Below are 22,357 nucleotides of genomic sequence, written 5' to 3' on the forward strand. Positions count from 1 at the left end.
ATGTGAGTCTTTTTGCAATGCTCAAGAGCTTTTTTAAAACTACATAAGAATTGTATCATCGGATGACACCTAGGACCCTGATCAGTCTTCACTGATGGGCACTGATGGATATGAAAAGGAACATTTAGCTGTTTGATTTTTTGATACAACTTACCACAAAATTTCTCCAGTTAGTCATTTTACTGATATCAAATTCCATATCAAGTTTCCCCCACCATTGAAAACTGATGAAAAGTATCAGGTTGGCCAAAAGATTCATTCAGGTTTTTCTATAACATTGTCCAGAAAACCGCAAATGAACCTTTTGACCAACCCAGTATTTGCCTTTTCTAATCCATGTCATAGAGGGTGGAGACAGGAAAAACCCAGGGGAGTAATTAAATTGACTATCTTTGAGTTGGCAGTTACATAAACTGCTAGAGGCGACCTAAGGTCATTCCTAGTACCCGAGTTAGTTCCACACTTGAACGTAGGGTTTATTTCCAGGGACTGCAGAAAGAAGAACCAGAAAGAGTGCTGGGAGTCTCCAAGGCCAACAATACAGAGATCAGTGTCCGGGTTGTGTCATCCCAGTCTCAGCTGTTAAGGCTCTGTGTTGCGAAGATGCCCCTTTAACTGCCCAAATTCAACTGCTTCATATTAAACTTCAGATTTTTCAGAAAGGTACGTTCAACTTGGCTAAAAGAAGATTTTGATATATTTTATTACTAGCACTTATTCAAATTCCTTCAGGGCAGAAACTTGCTCTCTTATCATTTTATATCATTAGTACTCAGCAGAGTATGGCACAAAAAAAAGATGCTTGATCATGTTTTCTTCATGTTTTGTTGATAGAATTGTTGAAAGTTAAGCACTTTACCAGGTTCCTAAAGTTGATATTTTGTCCAATACCACTGTCCCATTTTTTTTCTTTTACTGTTTGGTATTAACACATATATGGTTTAGCAAAAATATAATAAACTTTATCTTAGAATTGTTGGACCACTGTCACCTGGAAAAATGGCAGTTCCATGTGGTTCAACTTCATAACTTAATTTGGCTTTATCAGTTCAGTTCAGTCACTCAGTCGTGTCTGACTCTTTGTGACCCCATGAATGGCAGCACGCCAGGCCTCTCTGTCCATCACCAACTCCCGGAGTATACCCAAACCCATGTTCATCGAGTCAGTGATGCCATCCAACCATCTCATCCTCTGTCGTCCCTTTCTCCTTCTGCCCCCAATTCTACCCAGCATTAGGGTCATTTCCAGTGAGTCAACTCTTTGCATGAGGTGGCCAAAGTATTGGAGTTTCAGCTTCAACATCAGTCCTTCCAATGAACACCCAGGATTGATCTCCTTTAGGATGGATTGATTGGATCTCCTTGCAGTCCAAGGGACTCTCAAGAGTCTTCTCCAACACCACAGTTCAAAAGCATCAATTCTGCGGCGCTCAGCTTTCTTCACCATCCAACTCTCACATCCATACATGACCACTGGAAAAACCATAGCCTTGACTAGACGGACTTTTGTTGGCAAAGTAATGTCTCTGCTTTTAAATATGCTATCTAGGTTGGCCATAACCTTCCTTCCAAGGAGTAAGCGTCTTTTAATTTCATGGCTGCAATCACTATCAGCAGTGATTTTGGAGCCCCCCAAAAATAAAGTCTGACACTGTTTCCACTGTTTCCCCATCTATTTCCCATGAAGTGATGGGACCAGATGCCATGATCTTAGTTTTCTGAATGTTGAGCTTGAAGCCAACTTTTTCACTCTCCTCTCTCACTTTCATCAAGAGGCTCTTCAGTTCTTCTTCACTTTCTGCCATAAGGGTGGTGTCATCTGCATATCTGAGGTTACTGATATTTCTCCCGGCAATCTTGATTCCAGCTTGTGTTTCTTCCAGCCCAGCGTTTCTCATACTGTACTCTGCATATAAGTTAAATAAGCAGAGTGACAATATACAGCCTTGACGTACTCCTTTTCCTATTTGAACCAGTCTGTTGTTCCATGTCCAGTTCTAACCGTTGCTTCCTGACCTGCATACAGGTTTCTCAAGAGACAGGTCAGATGGTCTGGTATTCCCATCTCTTTCAGAATGTTCCACAGTTTATTGTGATCCACACAGTCAAAGGCTTTGGCATAGTCAATAAAGCAGAAATAGATGTTTTTCTGGAACTCTCTTGCTTTTTCGATGATCCAGCGGATGTTGGTAATTTGATCTCTGGTTCCTCCGCCTTTTCTAAAACCAGCTTGAACATCTGGAAGTTCACGGTTGACGTATTGCTGAAGCCTGGCTTGGAGAATTTTGAGCATTACTTTATTAGCATATGAAATGAGTGCAATTGTGCGGTAGTTTGAGCATTCTTTGGCATTGCCTTTCTTTGCGATTGGAACGAAAACTGACCTTTTCCAGTCCTGTGGCCACTGCTGAGTTTCCCAAATTTGCTGGCATATCGAGTGCAGCAGTTTCACAGCATCATCTTCAGGATTTGAAATAGCTCAACTGGAACTCCATCACCTCCACTAGCTTTGTTCGTAGTGATGCTTTCTAAGGCCCACTTGACTTCACATTCCAGGATGTCTGGCTCTAGGCGAGTGATCACACCATTGTGATTATCTGGGTCGTGAAGATCTTTTTTGTACAGTTCTTCTGTGTATTCTTGCCACCTCTTCTTAATATCTTCTGCTTCTGTTAGGTCCATGCCATTTCTGTCCCTTATCGAGCCTATCTTTGCATGAAATGTTCCTTTGTTATCTCTAATTTTCTTGAAGAGATCTCTAGTCTTTCCCAATCTGTTGTTTTCCTCTATTTCTTTGCATTCATCGCTGAGGAAGGCTTTCTTATCTCTCCTTGCTATTCTTTGGAACTCTGCATTCAGCATTTATGTTTTTCAAGGCATGTTCTTAGTAGGAAAAAATTCTCCACCATCTCTTAGAGTCTCCAGCTGAGCCTAAGAAATAAACTGACAGAAAATAGATTAACAGGAGAAAAGCATACAAATTTTATTAAAGTTTTACATGAACAGGGGAAACTTCACAAGAGAATAAAGCAAAAAGAAGTAACCAGAGCAGGAAGCTCTTCTATACCTTAGACAAAGAAATGATAAATTTGTGAAGAATTTGCAAGATAGGGGATTTGGGCTAGGGGTAGCAAATGATGAGTGCTTCCCAGGTGGTTCAGCAGTAAAGAATCCACCTGCAATGCAGGAGACATGGGTTCAGTCCCTGGGTCGGGAAGATCCCCTGGAGAAGGGAATGGCAACTCACTCCAGTATCCTTACCTAGGAAATCTCACAGACAGAGGAACCTGGCAGGCTACAGTCCATGGGGTCACAAGAGTCGGACATGACTTGGCAACTAAACAACAATAGCAAGTGATGAAGAAGCAACTAGGAAGAAAAGGGTGAATTTAACAAGATGTGTTTATATGGATTTTTCAGCCCCAGATTCCCCATCTCTGGTGATAAGAATGTCTTCTTTGCTCCTGGTACAGGGAGGATACCTTTCATTTGATAGTTTTTTCTCCTGCTTTCAGGAAGAAAAAGGAAAGTCAGAGTGTCTTTCTTACCCCTGCTGGTTTTTAAGTGCCTTTATATCAAGAAAATTAGTACACCAAAGCAGCATATTTTGGGTAATGTATTCTGGTTTCCTTCACCATGTATAGTGCTTTGTTTTTATTTTTACTGTGAGGTGGGTTAAAATAGGAGCATCCCATTTTACAGATGAAGCCCAGAGAGTTTAAGTGCCTTCCCAAGATTTCCCTACATTGCAGACGGGCCCAAGGTTAAAATCAGCTCTTTTGTCTCAGCTCATTCAAACATCTTTGCAAAAAGTCCAGAAAGTTTTAAAACTTTATTTTTGCCTTCTTTTCATATATGATGTTCCCCTAAAGAGCATCAGATTTTGGTTGTCCATCAAGTTAGAAATGATATTTGTCACTTTAAGAGCTGATAGACCAAAATGCAGTTTGAACACTGAAAATGCATATTTTATTACAGAGCGATGGGGAATTAAGCATTATAGCCAAATCATTATTCAAATCATTTAACAGGCTAAAAGTCCCAAATCCCAACAAGCCCTAAATCACCCCTACCAAAAGTTAGAGTCATTTTTAAAGAGGTTACCAAGACATGTTTTGTTGTTATCCATCTATATACTTATTAGGTTTCAAAATATCATTAGAAAATATTTTTTACCCCTATCCTCTGGGAAATTTTCTACTGCCCAATTTTATTCTTTGGCCATAGGCAAGTAGATTTAATTTACATAAAATATTCTTCCAAGCTGTAAACCATTTAAGCATTTTTTCCCAGAAGTAATCTTGCTATTACTGTCTTCTGTTAAATATATATATATATATATATATATATATATGCACATATTCATATGAAACAATCTCAATCATGTTTAGGTTCTTTTAGGAAGAAATTTAGTTCTTGAATAAGGATAAATATTATTTTCTGATTAAAAATCTGATGAAAGCTTGTCGAAGTCTGACATAGTGAATAACAAAACTTAATTTCTTAGGATCAAAAGTTCAGATAAACTTAGAACTAATGAGCATTTTTCCATATTTTACTTAAATTCTGAGCTATTCTTCCCCCCCCGAAGATTTAAATTAATAATTACTCAAACTAAATTTCCCCAAACCTCAATTTCAGATTTTAACTTATGTCCAAATACTGTCAAATTCTCAAATGACTTAAGTTTTGTTGAAAACTTCAGACAATTGTAAATTGACTTGCCCTATTGATATTCAAAATCAATTTTTATATTATATTTTTAGAAGCAAATGTGAAATAGTTCCTAAAAAAACCCTAACACTCATTGTAGTTTTCTCCCCGTCTTCTGTGAAGGCTGTCTCTGCTTAGTAATACCATTTCCAGAAGATAATTCTAGGGGTGAATCTCCTGGGTCTGTGAGTAGATGGGGAAGGCAGGGGAGAAGCAAGGACAGGCTGGGCCATCTGGAGGCTTGATTCAGTGGACATACTGGAATAAAAAGATTTGGTTCTGAACAAGGGCATGAAAGAGATGTTAGCTCTGAAGAAAGAGAGCAGCTGAGGAAAACAACATGAGACCTGAGAAAGCCAAGAGGTTGCTATCTGGGCAAAGGGTTAGGTAGCCAAACAACGAGGCACTTCTGTGCATTGTGACAGTACCCTGAAGTTCAGCCACCCTCCCAGGATCTGCCTTGTTGCTGTAAAAGTGACTGTTTCCCCAGTTAAAAAAACAAACAAACAAACAAAACAGCCCAGTGTTCCAAATAGCATGTGCTTCAAAGTTCACTCTGCCTGTTACACGATGAAATCTTGCTGTTTATGCACTGCCAGGAGTGGACCCATTTACATACTAATCCACATGGCATCACCAAAGTTTCAGAATTACCCTAGCTGGTGCGTGACCCCATGGACTGTAGCCTACCAGGTTCCACTGCCCATGGGATTTTCCAGGCAAGAATACTGGAGTGGGTTGCCATTTCCTTCTCCAGGAGATCTTCCCGATCCAAGGATTGAACCCCGGTCTCCAGCATTATAGGCAGATGCTTTACCGTCTGAGCCACCAGGGAAGTCCCCTAGCTGGTGCAGCACACGATTAACTGTGTGCACGTGGGAGAAAAAGAAAAAAACAGCTTGTAACTGTCACTCAGTCTCCCAAGCCCCTTTGTGATACATGGCACTGTGGGATTAACATGACATCCCAACTGGGGGTTCCAGGAACGACTTTATTTTCTTTTCCATTGTATTCCTAGTCTCTCCAGGGTTATCCTGCCCTCAGACAAGCTAATTCACTTACCACCTACTCTAAGTAGAAATATACTACCTCCTAGGTATAGGGTTGGAGAAGGAAATGGCAACCCACTCCAGTACTCTTGCCTGGAAAATCCCATGGACAGAGGAGCCTGCTAGGCTACAGTCCATGAGGTAGCTAAGAGTCGGACACGACTGAAGCGACTTAGCAGCAGCAGCAGCAGCAGCAGGTATAGGGTATCATATAGTAACTAATCTTGTGTACATGTCTTTGTGTGTGTGTGTGTGTGTGTGTTTCGTTCATCAACAAATATTTTCTGAGTATATCATAAGTACACTAGACCCGGCCCAGACAATGGAAATGCAAAAATTAAAAAGAAAGCCTAGGTCCCTGTTCCTGTAGAGCTGGTATTCTAGTAGAAGATGATAGATAATAAGCAAGGGAAAAAATAAACAAGATAATTTCAGAGACAGTCATCCTCGTGTTAGTTGCTCAGTCGTGTCTGACTCTTTGTGACCCCATGGAGTGTACCCACCAGGCTCCCCTGCCCATGGAGTTCTCCAGGCAAGAATACTGAAGTGGGTTGCCATTCCCTTCTCCAGAAGATCTTCCCAACCCAGGGATCGAACCTGGATCTCCTGCATTGCAAGCAGATATTTTACCATATAAGCTACAGGGAAGTCCCTCAGAGACAGTAATTAAGTCATTTAATTTACAGTGAGCTGTGATTGCTAGGCAGTCATTTTACATACTAAGAAATAAATCTAACTCATAAATTGTTTTCATGTGTAGTGAAAATATGAAATACAAAGGCTTGAGACCATTGCTGTGTTTAGACACTCACTTAAATGTATTCTTTTTCATTTTGCAGTTTCCTGTTCATATTTTGGGGCCATTAGTTGTTTTTCTAGTTCCAAACATTTTTGTAGGCTCATAAAAATTGCTGAGAACCTTGGCACTGTGTTCATAGACTTCGGTGAATAAGCACACTCTCCTTCTAGACTATGTGAAAGTCTGTATTTCCTGCTGATGGTGATGGGAAGATTTGCTACATATCAGGGGACCTCCACCTTCTTCTGCCCCAACACAGAGGATGCACACTCCCATTAGTTACAGGGCTCAACCCAGAGGGTATTTCTAACTCAGGGGCTTATCAAAAACTACAGGACGTTTGAAGGTTAATAAATCAAAAAGAGGCATACATATGGAAAGCCCCTGATGGGATGTACTTCCACTTTGAAAATGACTGCAATATACATATATAGTATTTTATGCTTGCATGTTAACTGGTGTTGAAAGGTTAAATAGTAGCTGTTGCTTCAGGAAGGGAAGACAGTTATGACGTTGCACAGGATCAACAATGGGGGAATTTATTTTCAGTTGTTCCCCTAATCAGAAAGTTATTGTTCTTGTTGTTTAGTCACTAAGTCATACCCAACTCTTTGCGACCCGATGGACTGTAGCCTGACAGGCTCCTCTGTCCATGGGATTCGCCAGGCAAGAACACTAGAGGGGGTTGCCATTTCCTTCTCCAAATCAGAAAGGTATACTTCTTACACACACAAGAAAAAAAGTAGTTTTAACTCATTGCTTGTCAAAACATCACTCAGAAAGTAAAGAGAGTAGAACCCAGGAAGAAGCGCAGAAAGCTTAAAAGGCCACAGGTTAGTTCAGGAAAATAGTTCAGCTTTTTGGTCCTAGAATCAGACTTGTTAGTCATATCCTAGCTGTGAGATCCTGGACAAGTTAGTCAAAATCTCTGAGCCTCAGTTTGCATATCTGTAAAATGGAATAATTATTATCCCTACTTCATGGAGTTGTGATCATTAAGTGAAGTGACCTAGGTTTGCACCAGCAGTTCAGCAAATATTAGCTGTTAGCAGAGAGAGTGGCTGCACTGAGCAGAAAATGAAGTTTTTGGAAGACTAATCAACAACGTGGGTAGCTGGTATTTTACAGAATTTATTATTTAGAAATTCCCATGTCAGAATGTCATATATGGGGAAATTTTTGACTAATAACACGTGTTAGAAACTCAAAAGTGGCCTAAGTTTGAGAAAAACAGGAAGAGGTAGAGTCTAGTTTCTTTTACATCAAGTTCCTTATAGAGGAGAAACTGAAATCCAGACACCGTGGTGTCAGAAACCCCATGTGTATATGTCAATGCATAGAACTGTAATGTACATGTGGTTCTCATTCATTCTCAACTAATCCTTGTGATGTATTCTTTTTTTTTTTTTATAAATTTATTTATTTTAGTTGGGGGCTAATTACTTTACAATATTGTAATAGTTTTTGCCATACATTGACATGAATCAGCCATGGGTTTACATATGTTCCCCTTCCTGGACCCCCTACCCACCTCCCTCCCCATCCCATCCCTCTGGGTCATCCCATTGCCCCGGCCCTGAGCCCTTGTCTCATGCATCGAACATGGAATGGTGTTCTGTTTCACATATGATAATATACATGTTTCAATGCTATTCTCCCAGAACGTCCCACCCTCACCTTCTCCCTCAGAGTCCATAAAATTGTTCTATGCATCTGTGTCTCTTATTCTGTCTCGCATATAGGGTTATCATTACCATCTTTCAAATTCCATATATATGCATTAGTATACTGTATTGTTGTTTTTCTTTCTGGCTTACTTCACTCTGTATAATGGGCTCCAGTTTCATCCATCTCAGTAGAACCGATTCAAATGTATTTTTTTTAATGGCTGAGTAATATTCCATTGTGTATATGTACCACAGCTTCCTTATCCATTCGTCTGCTGATGGACATCTAGGTTGCTTCCATGTCCTGGCTATTGTAAACAGTGCTGCGATGAACATTGGGGTACACGTGTCTCTTTCAATTCTGGTTTCCTCGGTGTGTATGCCCAGCAGTGGGATTGCTGGGTCATATGGCAGTTCTATTCCCAGTTTTTAAAGGAATCTCCACACTGTTCTCCATAGTGGCTGTACTAGTTTGCATTCCCACCAACAGTGTAAGAGGGTTCCCTTTTCTCCACACCCTCTCCAGCATTTATTGCTTGTAGACTTTTGGATAGCAGCCATTCTGACTGGTGTGAAATGATACCTCGTTGTGGTTTTGATTTGCATTTCTCTAATAATGAGTGATGTTGAGCATCTTTTCATGTGTTTGTTAGCCATCTGTATGTCTTCTTTGGAGAAATGTCTGTTTAGTTCTTTGGCCCATTTTTTGATTGGGTCGTTTATTTTTCTGGAATTCAGCTGCAGAAGTTGCTTGTATATTTTTGAGATTAATTGTTTGTCTGTTGCTTCGTTTGCTATTATTTTCTCCCATTCTGAAGGCTGTCTTTTCACCTTGCTTATAGTTTCCTTTGTTGTGCAAAAGCTTTTAATTATAATTAAGTCCCATTTGTTTATTTTTGCTTTTATTTCCAATATTCTGGGAGGTGGGTCATGGAGGATCCTGCTGTAATTTATGTCGGAGAGTGTTTTGCCTATGTTTTCCTCTAGGAGTTTTATAGTTTCTGGTCTTACGTTTAGATCTTTAATCCATTTTGAGTTTATTTTTGTGTACGGTGTTAGGAAGCGTTCTAGTTTCATTCTTTTACAAGTGGTTGACCAGTTTTCCCAGCACCACTTGTTAAAGAGATTGTCTTTTCTCCATTGTATATTCTTGCCTCCTTTGTCGAAGATAAGGTGTCCATATGTGTGTGGGTTTATCTCTGGGCTTTCTATTTTGTTCCATTGATCTATATTTCTATCTTTGTGCCAGTACCATACTGTCTTGATGACTGTGGCTTTGTAGTAGAGCCTGAAGTCAGGCAGGTTGATTCCTCCAGTTCCATTCTTCTTCCTCAAGATTGCTTTGGCTATTCGAGGTTTCTTATATTTCCATACAAATTGTGAGATGATTTGTTCTAGTTCTGTGAAAAATACCATTGGTAGCTTGATAGGGATTGCATTGAATCTATAGATTGCTTTGGGTAGTATACTCATTTTCACTATATTAATTCTTCCAATCCATGAACACGGTATATTTCTCCATCTGTTTGTGTCCTCTTTGATTTCTTGCATCAGTGTTTTATAGTTTTCTATATATAAGTCTTTTGTTTCTTTAGGTAGATATATTCCTAAGTATTTTATTCTTTTTGTTGCAATGGTGAATGGTATTGTTTCCTTAATTTCTCTTTCTGTTTTCTCATTATTGGAGTATAGGAATGCAAGGGATTTCTGTGTGTTAATTTTATATCCTGCAACTTTACTATATTCATTGATCAACTCTAGTAATTTTCTAGTAGAGTCTTTAGGGTTTTCTATGTATAGGATCATGTCATCTGCAAACAGTGAGAGTTTTACTTCTTCTTTTCCTATCTGTATTCCTTTTATTTCTTTTTCAGCTCTGATTGCTGTGGCCAAAACTTCCAAAACTATGTTGAATAGTAGTGGTGAAAGTGGGCATCCTTGCCTTGTTCCTGACTTTAGGGGAAATGCTTTCAATTTTTCACCATTGAGGATAATGTTTACTGTGGGTTTGTCATATATAGCTTTTATTATGTTGAGATATGTTCCTTCTATTCCTGCTTTCTGGAGGGTTTTTATCATAAATGAATGCTGAATTTTGTCAAAGGCTTTTTCTGCATCTATTGAGATAACCATATGGTTTTTTTCTTTCAATTTGTTAATGTGGTGTATTACATTGATTGATTTGCGGATGTTAAAGAAACCTTGCATTCCTGGGATAAAGCCCACTTGGTCATGATGTATGGTCTTTTTAATATGATGTTGGATTCTGTTTGCTAGAATTTTATTAAGGATTTTTGCATCTATGTTCATCAGTGATATTGGCCTGTAGTTTTCCTTTTTTGTGACATCTTTGTCTGGTTTTGGAATTAGGGTGATGGTGGCCTCATAGAATGAGTTTGGAAGTTTACCATCTTCTGCAATTTTCTGGAAGAGTTTGAGTAGGATAGGTGTTAGCTCTTCTCTAAATTTTTGGTAGAATTCCGCTGTGAAGCCGTCTGGTCCTGGGCTTTTGTTTGCTGGAAGATTTCTGATTACAGTTTCGATTTCCGTGCTTGTGATGGGTCTGTTAAGATCTTCTATTTCTTCCTGGTTCAGTTTTGGAAAGTTATACTTTTCTAAGAATTTGTCCATTTCTTCCAAGTTGTCCATTTTATTGGCATATAGCTGTTGGTAGTAGTCTCTTATGATCCTTTGTATTTCTGTGGAGTCTGTTGTGATCTCTCCATTTTCATTTCTAATTTTGTTGATCTGATTCTTCTCTCTTTGTTTCTTGATGAGTCTGGCTAATGGCTTGTCAATTTTGTTTATCTTCTCGAAAAACCAGCTTTTAGTGTTGTTGATTTTTGCTATGGTCTCTTTTGTTTCTTTTGCATTTATTTCTGCCCTAATTTTCAAGATTTCTTTCCTTCTACTGACCCTGGGATTTTTCATTTCTTCCTTCTCTAGTTGCTTTAGGTGTAGAGTTAGTTGATTTATTTGATTTTTTTCTTGTTTCTTGAGGTACGCCTGTATTGCTATGAACCTTCCCCTTACCATTGCTTTTACAGTGTCCCATAGGTTTTGGGTTGTTGTGTTTTCATTTTCATTCGTTTCTATGCATAATTTTATTTCTTTTTTGATTTCTTCTGTGATTTGTTGGTTATTCAGAAGCGTATTGTTTAGCCTCCATATGTTGGAATTTTTAATAGTTTGTTTCCTGTAATTGAGGTCTAATCTTACTGCATTGTGGTCAGAGAAGATGGCTGGGATGATTTCAATTTTTTTGAATTTACCAAGGCTAGATTTATGGCCCAGGATGTGATCTATCCTGGAGAAAGTTCCATGTGCACTTGAGAAAAAGGTAAAATTGATTGTTTGGGGGTGGAAAGTCCTGTAAATATCAATTAAATCTAATTTGTCTATTGTATCATTTAAAGTTTGTGTTTCCTTGTTAATTTTCTGTTTAGTTGATCTATCCATATGCGTGAGTGGAGTATTAAAGTCTCCCACTATTATTGTGTTATTGTTAATTTCCCCTTTCATACTTGTTAGTATTTGCCTTATATATTGTGGTGCTCCTTTGTTGGGTGCATATATATTTATGATTGTTACATCTTCTTCTTGGATTGATCCTTTGATCTTTATGTAGTGTCCTTCTTTGTCCCTTTTCACATCCTTTATTTTAAAGTCTATTTTATCTGAAATGAGTATTGCGACTCCTGCTTTCTTTTGGTCTCCGTTTGCATGCAATATGTTTTTCCATCCCTTCACTTTCAGCCTATGTGTGTCCCTAGTTTTGAGGTGGGTCTCTTGTAGACAGCATATATAGGGGTCTTGTTTTTGTATCCATTCAGCAAGCCTTTGTCTTTTGGTTGGGGCATTCAACCCATTTACATTTAAGGTAATTATTGATAAGTATGATCCCGTTGCCATTTACTTTGTTGTTTTGAGTTCGTGTTGAAACATCCTTTCTGTGTTTCCTGTTTAGAGAAGATCCTTTAGCATTTGTTGGAGAGCTGGTTTGGTGGTGCTGAATTCCCTCAGCTCTTGCTTGTCTGTAAAGCTTTTGAATTCTCCTTCATATCTGAATGAGATCCTTGCTGGGTACAGTAATCTGGGTTGTAGATTATTCTCCTTCATTACTTTAAGTATGTCCTGCCATTCCCTTCTAGCCTGAAGGGTTTCTATTGAAAGATCAGCTGTTATCCTTATGGGGATCCCCTTGTGTGTTATTTGTTGTTTTTCCCTTGCTGCTTTTAATATTTGTTCTTTGTGTTTGATCTTTGTTAATTTGATTAATATGTGTCTTGGGGTGTTTCGCCTTGGGTTTATCCTGTTTGGAACTCTCTGGGTTTCTTGGACTTCTGTGACTATTTCTTTCCTCATTTTAGGGAAATTTTCAACTATTATCTCCTCGAGTATTTTTTCATGGCCTTTCCTTTTATCTTCTTCTTCTGGGACTCCTATGATTCGAATGTTGGGGCGTTTCATATTGTCCCAGAGGTCCCTGAGGTTTTCCTCATTTCTTTTGATTCTTTTTTCTTTTTTCCTCTCTGCTTCGTTTATTTCCATCATTCTATCTTCTACCTCACTTATCCTATCTTCTGCCTCCGTTATTCTACTGTTGGTTCCCTCCAGAGTGTCTTTTATCTCCTTTATTTCATTATTCATTCTATATTGACTCCTTTTTATTTCTTCTAAGTCCTTAATAAACATTTCTTGCATCTTCTCAATCTTTGTCTCCAAGCTATTTGTCTGTAACTCCATTTTGCTTTCAAGATTTTGGATCATTTTTATTATTATTATTCTAAATTCTTTTTCAGATAGATTCCCTATCTCCTCCTCTTTTGTTTGGTTTTGTGGGCATTTCTCATTTTCCTTTACTTGCTGAGTATTTCTCTGCCTTTTCATCTTGTTTAGATTGCTGTGTTAGGCGTGGCCCTTCTGTATTCTGGTAGTATGAAGTTCCTCTTTATTGTGGAGGTTTCTCACTGTGGTTGGGGTTGGACAGGTGGCTTGTCAAGGCTTCCTGGTTGGGGGAGCTTGTGTCCATGTTCTGGTGGGTGGAGCTGGATTTCTGCTCTCTAGAGTGCAATGGAGTGACCAGTATTAATTTTTGAGATGTCTATGGATTTGGTGTGCCTCTGGGCAACCTGTATATTGATGCTCAGGTCTATGTTCCTGCGTTGCTGTAGAATTTGCGTGGTATGTCTTGCTCTGGAACTTATTGGCTCTTGGGTGGAGCTTGGTTTCAGTGTATATGTGGAGGCTATTGGATGGTCTCTTATTAATTAATGTTTCCCCTGGCTTTCAGTCTTATTCTTGCAGTAGCCTCAAGACTTCTCCTTCCATACAGCATCAATAATAAAACTTTTAGGTTAATGGTGAAAAGATTCTCCACAGTGAGGGATACCCAGAAAGGTTCACTGAGTTACATGGAGAGATGAGGTGGGGGGGGTGGGTTGAGGTGACCAGGAGGGGAAGAGGGGAATTCAAATGTGGAGAGAGCAATCTAGCCAGTAAGCACTTCCCTCTGTGCTTTCCACAGTTTGGAACCCTCAGAGTGGTTCACAGAGATACATAGAGAGGGGGGAGGAAGGTAATAGAGGTGAGCATGAGTAGAAAGGGAGGAATCAAGAGGGGAGAGAGAGATCTGGGCAGTATCCTGTTCCTGAAGTGTTCTCCAGTACCCAGGTCACCCTCAGAGATTCACAGATTTGGGTTGAGAAGAGAAGGAGGAGGGTGGGAGATAGAGGTTCCCTGGGGGAGAAGAAAGAGCATCAATAGGGGGAGAGAGTAATCAGGCCAGTGATCACACTCCTGAGTAAAAATGGGTCCTAAAGATTGGGTTCTTAAATGTACAAAATTGATATCAAATATGTAAAACAAAGATTAAAAATCTAGAGTAGAGGTTAGACTCTTATAAAACTTACAATATAAAAAAAAATGAAAAAAGGAAACAGTGTAAAAAGAAAAAAAAACAGTAAAACAGTAAAAAAAGAAACAGTAAAAAAAAGTAAAACAGAAAAAAACAGTAGAAAAAGAAAATACAAAAGGTATAAGATATACGTATGTAGTTTGCTTCAAAAATAGGGTTTTTTTTTTTTTTTGCAAGTTAATAGTGGGTTATGAAAATGAAAGTTAAAGGCTTGATAGAGGACTTGAAGAAAAAGGAAAGAAGAGAAAAAAAATTTTTTTAATTAAAAAAATAATAATAATAATAGTAAAAAAATATATATCCCGGACTTTCTCTGGAGCTGTTGTGAGCAGTGTGGGGTCTGCTCAGTTTCAGATAGATCCTTACTCCTGCTTATACTTTTCAAGATCTACAGGTCCTTTTCAATGCAGTCGGTATTAACTACAGGGATTTTAATCTGTTGGCCTGTCCCTTCCAAAGCGCTTCCCTCTGTTTATTTGGCTTCTGTTTGGAGATCTCTTCAGTATCTAATTTCCGCCCTGCAACAAAGCGGTGGAGGTGATCTCTTTAGGTTCGCTTGTTCAATCGTGCTGTGGGGAGGAAGGAACACTGCGAATCTGGCGTGTGTGTGGTGAGCTCGCAGTGTCTCGGCTGCACTGGGTTCGCCCCCGCTCACGGCGTGGGTGCTTTCCCCGTCTACCCTGCTCAGGCTTCAGGTTACTCCGTCGGGGAGTGGGCAGGGGAGTGGGCCCTGAGATGCGTGCACTTCCCAGGTCTAAGCCGCTCAGGTTCAGGCTCCCGGTTACTCCACAAAGGCGCAGACTCGGTTTCGCCCACGGCTTGTGCCTTTCCCGGTCGGAGCTGCTCAGGCGGCCAGGAGTTTGGCGAGCACGCTCCCCACTGTTGGGGCGGTGCGGCTTATCACCTCCCTGGTCCCCGCCTCGGTTTACGGGCGCGCCCGGCTCCGGTGTGCTTTGTGTCGGTTCTGGGGAGCTGGTCTCTGGCTGCGACCCTCCCGGCGGCTGTCGACCCTTTGGGATCTCAGGCAGTCTTTGCTTAGAAACTGGGAGCCTGTTTGCAGTTTGGTAGGGGGTGCCCTCTCTGGGGCCGAGTTTGCCCCTTTCCGGCTCTGGCTGGCCCCGCCTGCCTGCTGTATCCGGCGGGGGATGGGGCGGTCCGCAGCCGGCTAGCTCTCCTCTGGTATCGCTCAGTCCTTTGTTCTGTGAGCGGGCCCGCAGTGCCCTAGAGTTGGGCTTTTCGCGGGATAGTTGTCTCTCTCTGGCTGTCCCACAGTTTAGGCCACTATCTCACGTTAGCTCCCTCAGATTGCCCTCGGGGCACTCGGCCCGGTCCTTACCCTAGGCAGTGCCGCCCGCTCCTCTCCGTTCAGCCCCCACTTGCTGGTGGCGGATGATGCGAGCGTCTGGGGTTCTTGGCTGGGAGTTGCTTTAGGCACGTAATCTGTGGATTTTATTTATTTTTTCCTCCCAGTTACGTTGCCCTCCGAGATAAGAAATCTTCCCCCACACCCGCCGGTGAGAGGGTTTCCTGGTGCTTGGAAATTCCTCCTCTTTTACGACTCCCTCCCCGGGACAGGTCTCCGTCCCTAACTCTTTTGTCTCTCTTTTTATCTTTTATAATTTCTCCTACCTCTTTTGAAGATAATGTGCTGTCTTTGTGGAAGCCTGACGTCCTCTGCCAGCCTTCAGAAGTAGTTTTGTGAAGTTTGGTCAGCGTTCAGATGTTCTTTCGATAAATTTGTGGAGGAGAGAGTGGTCTCCCCTTCCTATTCCTCCGCCATCTTAGCCCCGCCCCCCTAATCCTTGTGATGTATTCTTAAACCTTTGATTGAAAGCTTCCTTCAAGTTATTGGAACTGATAGAAACTTGGCCTGAATAAAGTCTTCCTGGTGCCCAGATGCCCATGGCATCAACCAGGCAGGTCTTTAATGGAGACCCACTCCAGTTTTCTTGCTGGGAATATCCCATGGACAGAGGAACCTGGCAGGCTACAGTCCCTGGGGGTCACAAAGAGTTGGACATGGCTGAGTGACTGAGCACACATGCTTGACAACTGTGTTATACTTCTACATTTGTCATCTGTATGTTCATCTGTTCATTTTATGATGAGGAAACTGGCATTTAATAAAAGACCATCATTAAACATCAACTTAGCAGAACCATGATAGAATCCTGGACTCTTGATGGCTCCCAAGGACTCAACCCACCTTCCCTGACTAACTCTAGGATGGGGAAGCAATCCTGACCGCCTGTGGACATTCCTGAGTCCAGGACCATGAGTCAGGCTACAGCACAGCTTCAAGCTACGTGGGAATATCAGGATTCTTAGGAAACAGACTGCAGAGCATCATAAACCAAACCTACCTGAAAATAGGGCTGTGTGCTTTCAGAAAGGTTCTGGGAAGCCAGCCAGACATTCATGTACATTTTTTTATGTGTCAGCTGCTGCACGGGTATTTTGAGAAGCACTTTGGGAAGTCACAGCAGGAACTTGGCTTTTGTGTTTTGAAAGTGCCAGCTTTATTGCAGTTCAAACAGAAATAAAAGGGAAACAGCATCATAACCTGGCAGGTTTTTCAGTGTGATTCCAGCAGATATTCTTGCTTTTCTAGCTTTAACATGCTTGCCTCCCCAGCTTTATGAAAAAAGAACACTATCTGGGAGGGACCTGAACCAAATATGAAACATGGTTTCAACAATTTCATACCATTTTTCCCAGAAAGTGCTTTTCACTGGAACATTTTGGTTTACTGAGAACCTCTTCTTTTGAGAGACAGAACATTCTTTCATTTGATGACCTTAAGAGCCTTTTTACCTTTAGCTGGAAAGAAGGAAGAGAAAAATGGAACTCCAGTGGAAAAGTAATTGTACATCTCTGTCATGAACTTTCTTGCTGAGCTACATAATGGTTCATAAGCTCTTAACTGAAACTTATAAAAATGTTCCCAATTGTTAATTCAGGATCTGTAGCCAGCTTAGAAATTGTTGAAATGTACAAAATAAATGGAAGAAAATTAAAAAAAAAAAAACCAGCAGGGAAAGAAATTCTAGGTCATGCTTTTAAAAGCTGCTTGACCAAGAAAAAGTTTCTTTCAGAGAATGGGAACAATTTCAGTGTTCAGTTTTCTGTCGTTGGTTTTGTTGGGCACAATATGTGCATCTCTGGTGAAACTGACTCAGTGTTTAAAGAGAGTTTGATTCTAGCTCCTGTGAAATGCAGATATATTGAGGTATGGAATCCTGCCTACCACCAGTAATCTTAGATTGTGTAGCTTAGTTAAACCTCCATTGCACTCTCTTGTTAACAGTGGTTGGAAAGAAGAATTTTAAGCTGAGGTCAGATACAGGAGACAAAATTATGACACAACAAGAATATATTAAATTTTCAAGACAGTTCTAAAATTTCTGAAAGAAACCTGAGGAAAAGACTGCAATGCACATAGGAAATGATATGCATGAGTGAGCTGATCATGCCAAGTCAGGATATTTTCCTGTGTCAGGGCATATAGTCATCATCTGTGGGTAGAATGGGTAGAATGCACTGTGGTTTCCCCATTCAGCAACACAGAGGCTGAGGTTTCCCAAAATAAAACATTCTTGTCACTCTGCATCTCTTCCCTCCTTTCCCTCTGATCACCCAACTTTGATTAATTTCTAGTCAACTCTCAGATCTCACTCAGACGTCACTTCCTCAGAGAAACCTTCCCTGAATGAATGTCCCCATAATATACTCTCTTTCTAGCCCCATGTAGTACATGTCATAGTTGGTTTTGCATTTGCATGAGTATGAGGTTAATGGCTGTCTCCCAAAGTATCCTTAGAGCTCAGTCAAGGACCAGTTGGGTAGTAGGTCTTCAAGAGATGTTGGCTAATGAATGATTAAGTGTAGGGATAAATACATGAGTCAGTTGAAAGAAGGATAGAATGGAGGCACTGGAGTAAATGTATCTCCTACTGGAAGGGAAAAGAACTCAACAGTCTTGACTGTATTATTAGAACGAAAACAGACCACTCTATCTTAACTTTCATAACTTATACATAAAATTCATCAAAATTATCTTCTCTTTATATAACTTCTGAGGCTGCCCATCTTAACATTTCACACAATGTCCAGCACTAAAACAGACTCATGTTGTATTAAAAAACTTAAGCCATATCTGATATGGTGGAATGATATGGAATAATTATTCTGCAGCTGAGATTGGAGGATCCCTGAGAGGGAAACTTCAGAGAAGGGAGACTGCTAAGGCAGACACAAGGCTTCCACATTTTCTCCTGGTGTCTCTGCCATAATCAATAACTGCACAGTTCCCCGTACACTGAACACCCTGGTGAAACACCACAGACCCTCTTCCTGAACCTGCATTCATCCAGTTTTACTGTACACTTTAAAAATAACCTAAACTATAGAAAAGTAATTCTGTATCTCTATGGTAATGAATTAAAGCAAAAGGTAAACATCTCCAAGGATTTAAAATTAGATGCTTAAAGTAGTCTGTGAAATGTAGTTCTTTCTATGATCACTTCCCCCCTTTCCCTAGAAGCAGAGGGCTTCCCATCCACTACACAGCTGCCTAGAAGAGGCTGCATTCTAGATTCAACTTCAGTGACAGTTAAGGAGAAAAGTCTAACATGAAATCCCAGTGACACTAGTGAAAACAAACATGGCTGAGGCCATAAGTCAGGAACGATAAGTCTAGATAACATTCTAGCTCTTGAAATGGCAAATACTTGTAATGGAGGTCTGATTTAGTGCTCATTTAAATTAACTACCTACTCCTTACTTCTTTTTGCTCTCTTTTAAAAATTTTTTGTAAAATAAAGAGCATAATATATATATGCAGCCATGTTTCATGAATGATCATACAATTTGTAGTATTCATGTAAATTATTATATATTAGCTTCCCTTCTGCTCCTCCCCCACAACACAGACACTGTAACTATCATATGTGTTGCAAAGCCCCGTCTAAACTGTTCATAATTATGACAGTCTAAAATGCTTTTAGAATCTCACCCATTTGAGAAAACTTGATTAATTCCCTACATTCTATAATTATCATTAGACCTAGAATTATTTTGAATATTATCTGTAAGTGAAACTGAAAGTTACTCAGTTGTGTCCAACTCTTTGCAACCCCATGCACTATACGGTCCGTGGAATTCTCCAGCCCAGAACACTGGAGTGGGTAGCCTTCCCTTCTCCAAGGGATTTTTCCAACCCAGGGATCAAACCCAGGTCTCCCTCATTGCAGGCAGATTCTTTACCAGCTGAGCCACAAGGGAAGCTCAGGAATATTGGAATGGGTAGCCTATCCCTTCTCTGTCAGATCTTCCCCACCCAGGAATCAAACTGGGGTCTCCTGCATTGCAGACAGATTCTTTACCAACTGAGTTATCAGTTCAGTTCAGTCGCTCAGTCACGTCCAACTCTTTGCGACCCCATGGACTGTGGCACGCCAAGCCTCCCTGTCCATCACCAACTCCCGGAGTTAACTCAAACTCATTTCCATTGAGTCAGTGATGCCATCCAACCATCTCATCCTCTGTCATCCCCTTCTCCTCCTGCCTTCAATCTTTCCCAACATCAGGGTCTTTTCAAATGAGTCAGTTCTTTGCATTAGGTGGCCAAAGTATTGGAGTTTGAGCTTCAACATCAGTGTTTCCAATGAATCTTCAGGACTGATTTCCTTTAGGAAGGACTGGTTGGATCTCCTTGCAGTCCAAGGGACTCTCAAGAGTCTTCTCCAACACCACAGTTCAAAAGCATCAATTCTTTGGTGCTCAGCTTTCTTTATAGTCATACATGACTACTGGAAAAACCATAGCCTTGAGTAGACTGACCTTTGCTGGCAAAGTAATGTCTCTGCTTTTTAGTATGCTGTCTAGGTTTATCATAGCTTCTCTTCCAAGACACAAGGATCTTTTAATTTCATGGCTGCAGTCACCTTCTGCAGTGATTTTGAAGGCCAAGAAAATAAAGTCTGTCACGTTTCCATTGTTTCCCCATCTATTTGCCATGAAGTGATGGGACCAGATCCCATGATCTTCATTTTTGAACGTTGAATTTTAAGCCAGCTTTTTCACTCTCATCTTTTACCTTCTTCAAGAGACTGTTCACCTCCTCTTCACTTTCTGCCATAAGGGTGATGTCATCTGCATATCTGAGGTTATTGATATTTCTCCCGGCAATCTTGATTCCAGCTTGTGCTTCATCCAGCCCAGCGTTTCTCATGATGCACTCTGCATAGAAGTTAAATAATCAGGGTGACAATATACAGTCTTGACGTACTCCTTTCCCATTTTGCAGCCAGTTCGTTGTTCCATGTCTGGTTCTAACTGTTGCTTCTTGACCTGCATACAGATTTCTCAGGAGGCAGGTAAGGTAGTCTGATATTCCCATCTCATTAAGAATTTTCCACAGTTGGTTGTGATCCACATAAACAAAGGCTTTGGTGAAGTCAATAAAGCAGACGTAGGTTTTTTTCTGGAACTCTCTTGCTTTTTCTCTGATCCAACAGATGTTGGCAATTTGATCTCTGGTTCTTCTGCCTTTTCTAAATCCAGCTTGAACATCTGGAAGTTCACAGTTCACGTACTGTCGAAGCCTGGCTTGGAGAATTTTGAGCATTACTTTGCTAGCATTACTTTGCTATCATTACTTTGCTAGCTATGCGATTGTACAGTAGTTTGAACATTCTGTGGCATTGCCTTTCTTTGGGATTGGAATGAAAACTGACCTTTTCCAGTCCTGTGGCTACTGCTGAGTTTTCCAAATTTGCTGGCATATTGAGTGCAGCACTTTCACAGCATCATCTTTTAGGATTTGAAATAGCTCAACTGGAATTCCATCACCTCCACTAGCTTTGTTCATACTGATGCTTATTAAGGCCCACTTTACTTCACATTACAGGTTGTCTGACTCTATGTAAGTGATCACATCATCATGACTATCTGAGTCATGAAAATCTTTTTTGTATAGTTTTCTGTGTATTCTTGCCACCTCTTCTTAATATCTTCTGCTTCTGTTAGGTCCCTACCATTTCTGTCCTTTATTGTGCCCATCTTTGCATGAAATATTCCCTTGATATCTCTAATTTTCTTGAGATCTCTAGTCTTTTCCATTCTATTGTTTTCCTCTATTTCTTTGCATTCATCGCTGAGGAAGGCCTTCTTATCTCTCCTTGCTATTCTTTGGAACTCTGCATTCCAATGGGTATATCTTTCCTTTTCTCCTTTGCTTTTCACTTCTCTTCTTTTCTCAGCTATTTGTAAGGCCTCCTCAGACAACGATTTTGCCTTTGTGCATTTGGGGGGGGGGATGGTCTTGATCCCTGCCTTCTGTTCAGTGTCACAAACCTCCATCCATAGTTCTTCAGGCACTCTGTCTATCAGATCTAGTCCCTTAAATCTATTTGTCACTTCCACTGTATAATCATAAGGGATTTGATTTAGGTCATACCTGAATGGCCTAGTAGTTTTCCCTACTTTCTTCATTTAAGTCTGAATTTAGCAACAAGGAGTTCATGATCTGAGCCACAGTCAGCTCCCAGTCTTGTTTTTGCTGACTATATAGAGCTTCTCCATCTTTGGCTGCAAAGAATATAATCAATCTGATTTCAGTGTCGACCATCTGATGATGTCCAAGTGTAGAGTCTTCTCTTGTGTTGTTGTAAGAGGGTGTTTGCTATGACCAATGCGTTCTCTTGGCAGAACTCTATTAGCCTTTGACCAGCTTTGTTTTGTACTCCCAAGGCCAAATCTGCCTGTTACGCCAGGTATTTCCTGACTTCCTACTTTTGCATTCCAGTCCCCTATAGTGAAAAGGACATCATTTTTGGGTGTTAGTTCTAGAAGGTCTTGTAGGTCTTCATAAATGATTCAACTTCAGCTTCTTCAGCATCACTGGTCGGGGCATAGACTTGGATTACTATGATATTGAATGGTTTGCCTTGGAAATGAACAGAAATCATTCTGTCATTTTTGAGATTGCATCCAAGTGCTGCATTTCAAACTCTTTTGTTGACTAGGATGGCTACTCCATTTCTTCTAAGGGATTCTTGCCCACATAGTAGATATAATGGTCTTCTGAATTAAATTCACCCATTCCAGTCCATTTTAGTTGACTGATTCCTAAGATGTTGATGTTCACTCTTGCCATCTCCTGTTTGACCACTTTCAATTTGCCTTGATTCATGGACCTAACATTCAAGGT

The 22,357-nt window shown here is 40.5% G+C and overlaps 1 long non-coding RNA gene across 1 annotated transcript; it reads right to left on the reverse strand.

The window, feature by feature from the left end:
• Nucleotides 1-459: 459 nt before the first annotated feature.
• Nucleotides 460-15,948, reverse strand: LOC145522868 (uncharacterized). The gene is made up of 2 exons (XR_014066201.1): nucleotides 15,775-15,948; nucleotides 460-2,943 (listed from the first exon to the last, which is right to left on the reverse strand). It is a non-coding gene; the product is annotated as an uncharacterized LOC145522868 (long non-coding RNA).
• Between the last annotated feature and the right edge of the window lie 6,409 nt (nucleotides 15,949-22,357).

Source organism: Giraffa tippelskirchi, chromosome 2 (assembly GCF_054371585.1).
Source record: "Giraffa tippelskirchi isolate mGirTip1 chromosome 2, T2T-mGirTip1v1.2.pri, whole genome shotgun sequence".
NCBI classification, from domain to species: domain Eukaryota; kingdom Metazoa; phylum Chordata; class Mammalia; order Artiodactyla; family Giraffidae; genus Giraffa; species Giraffa tippelskirchi.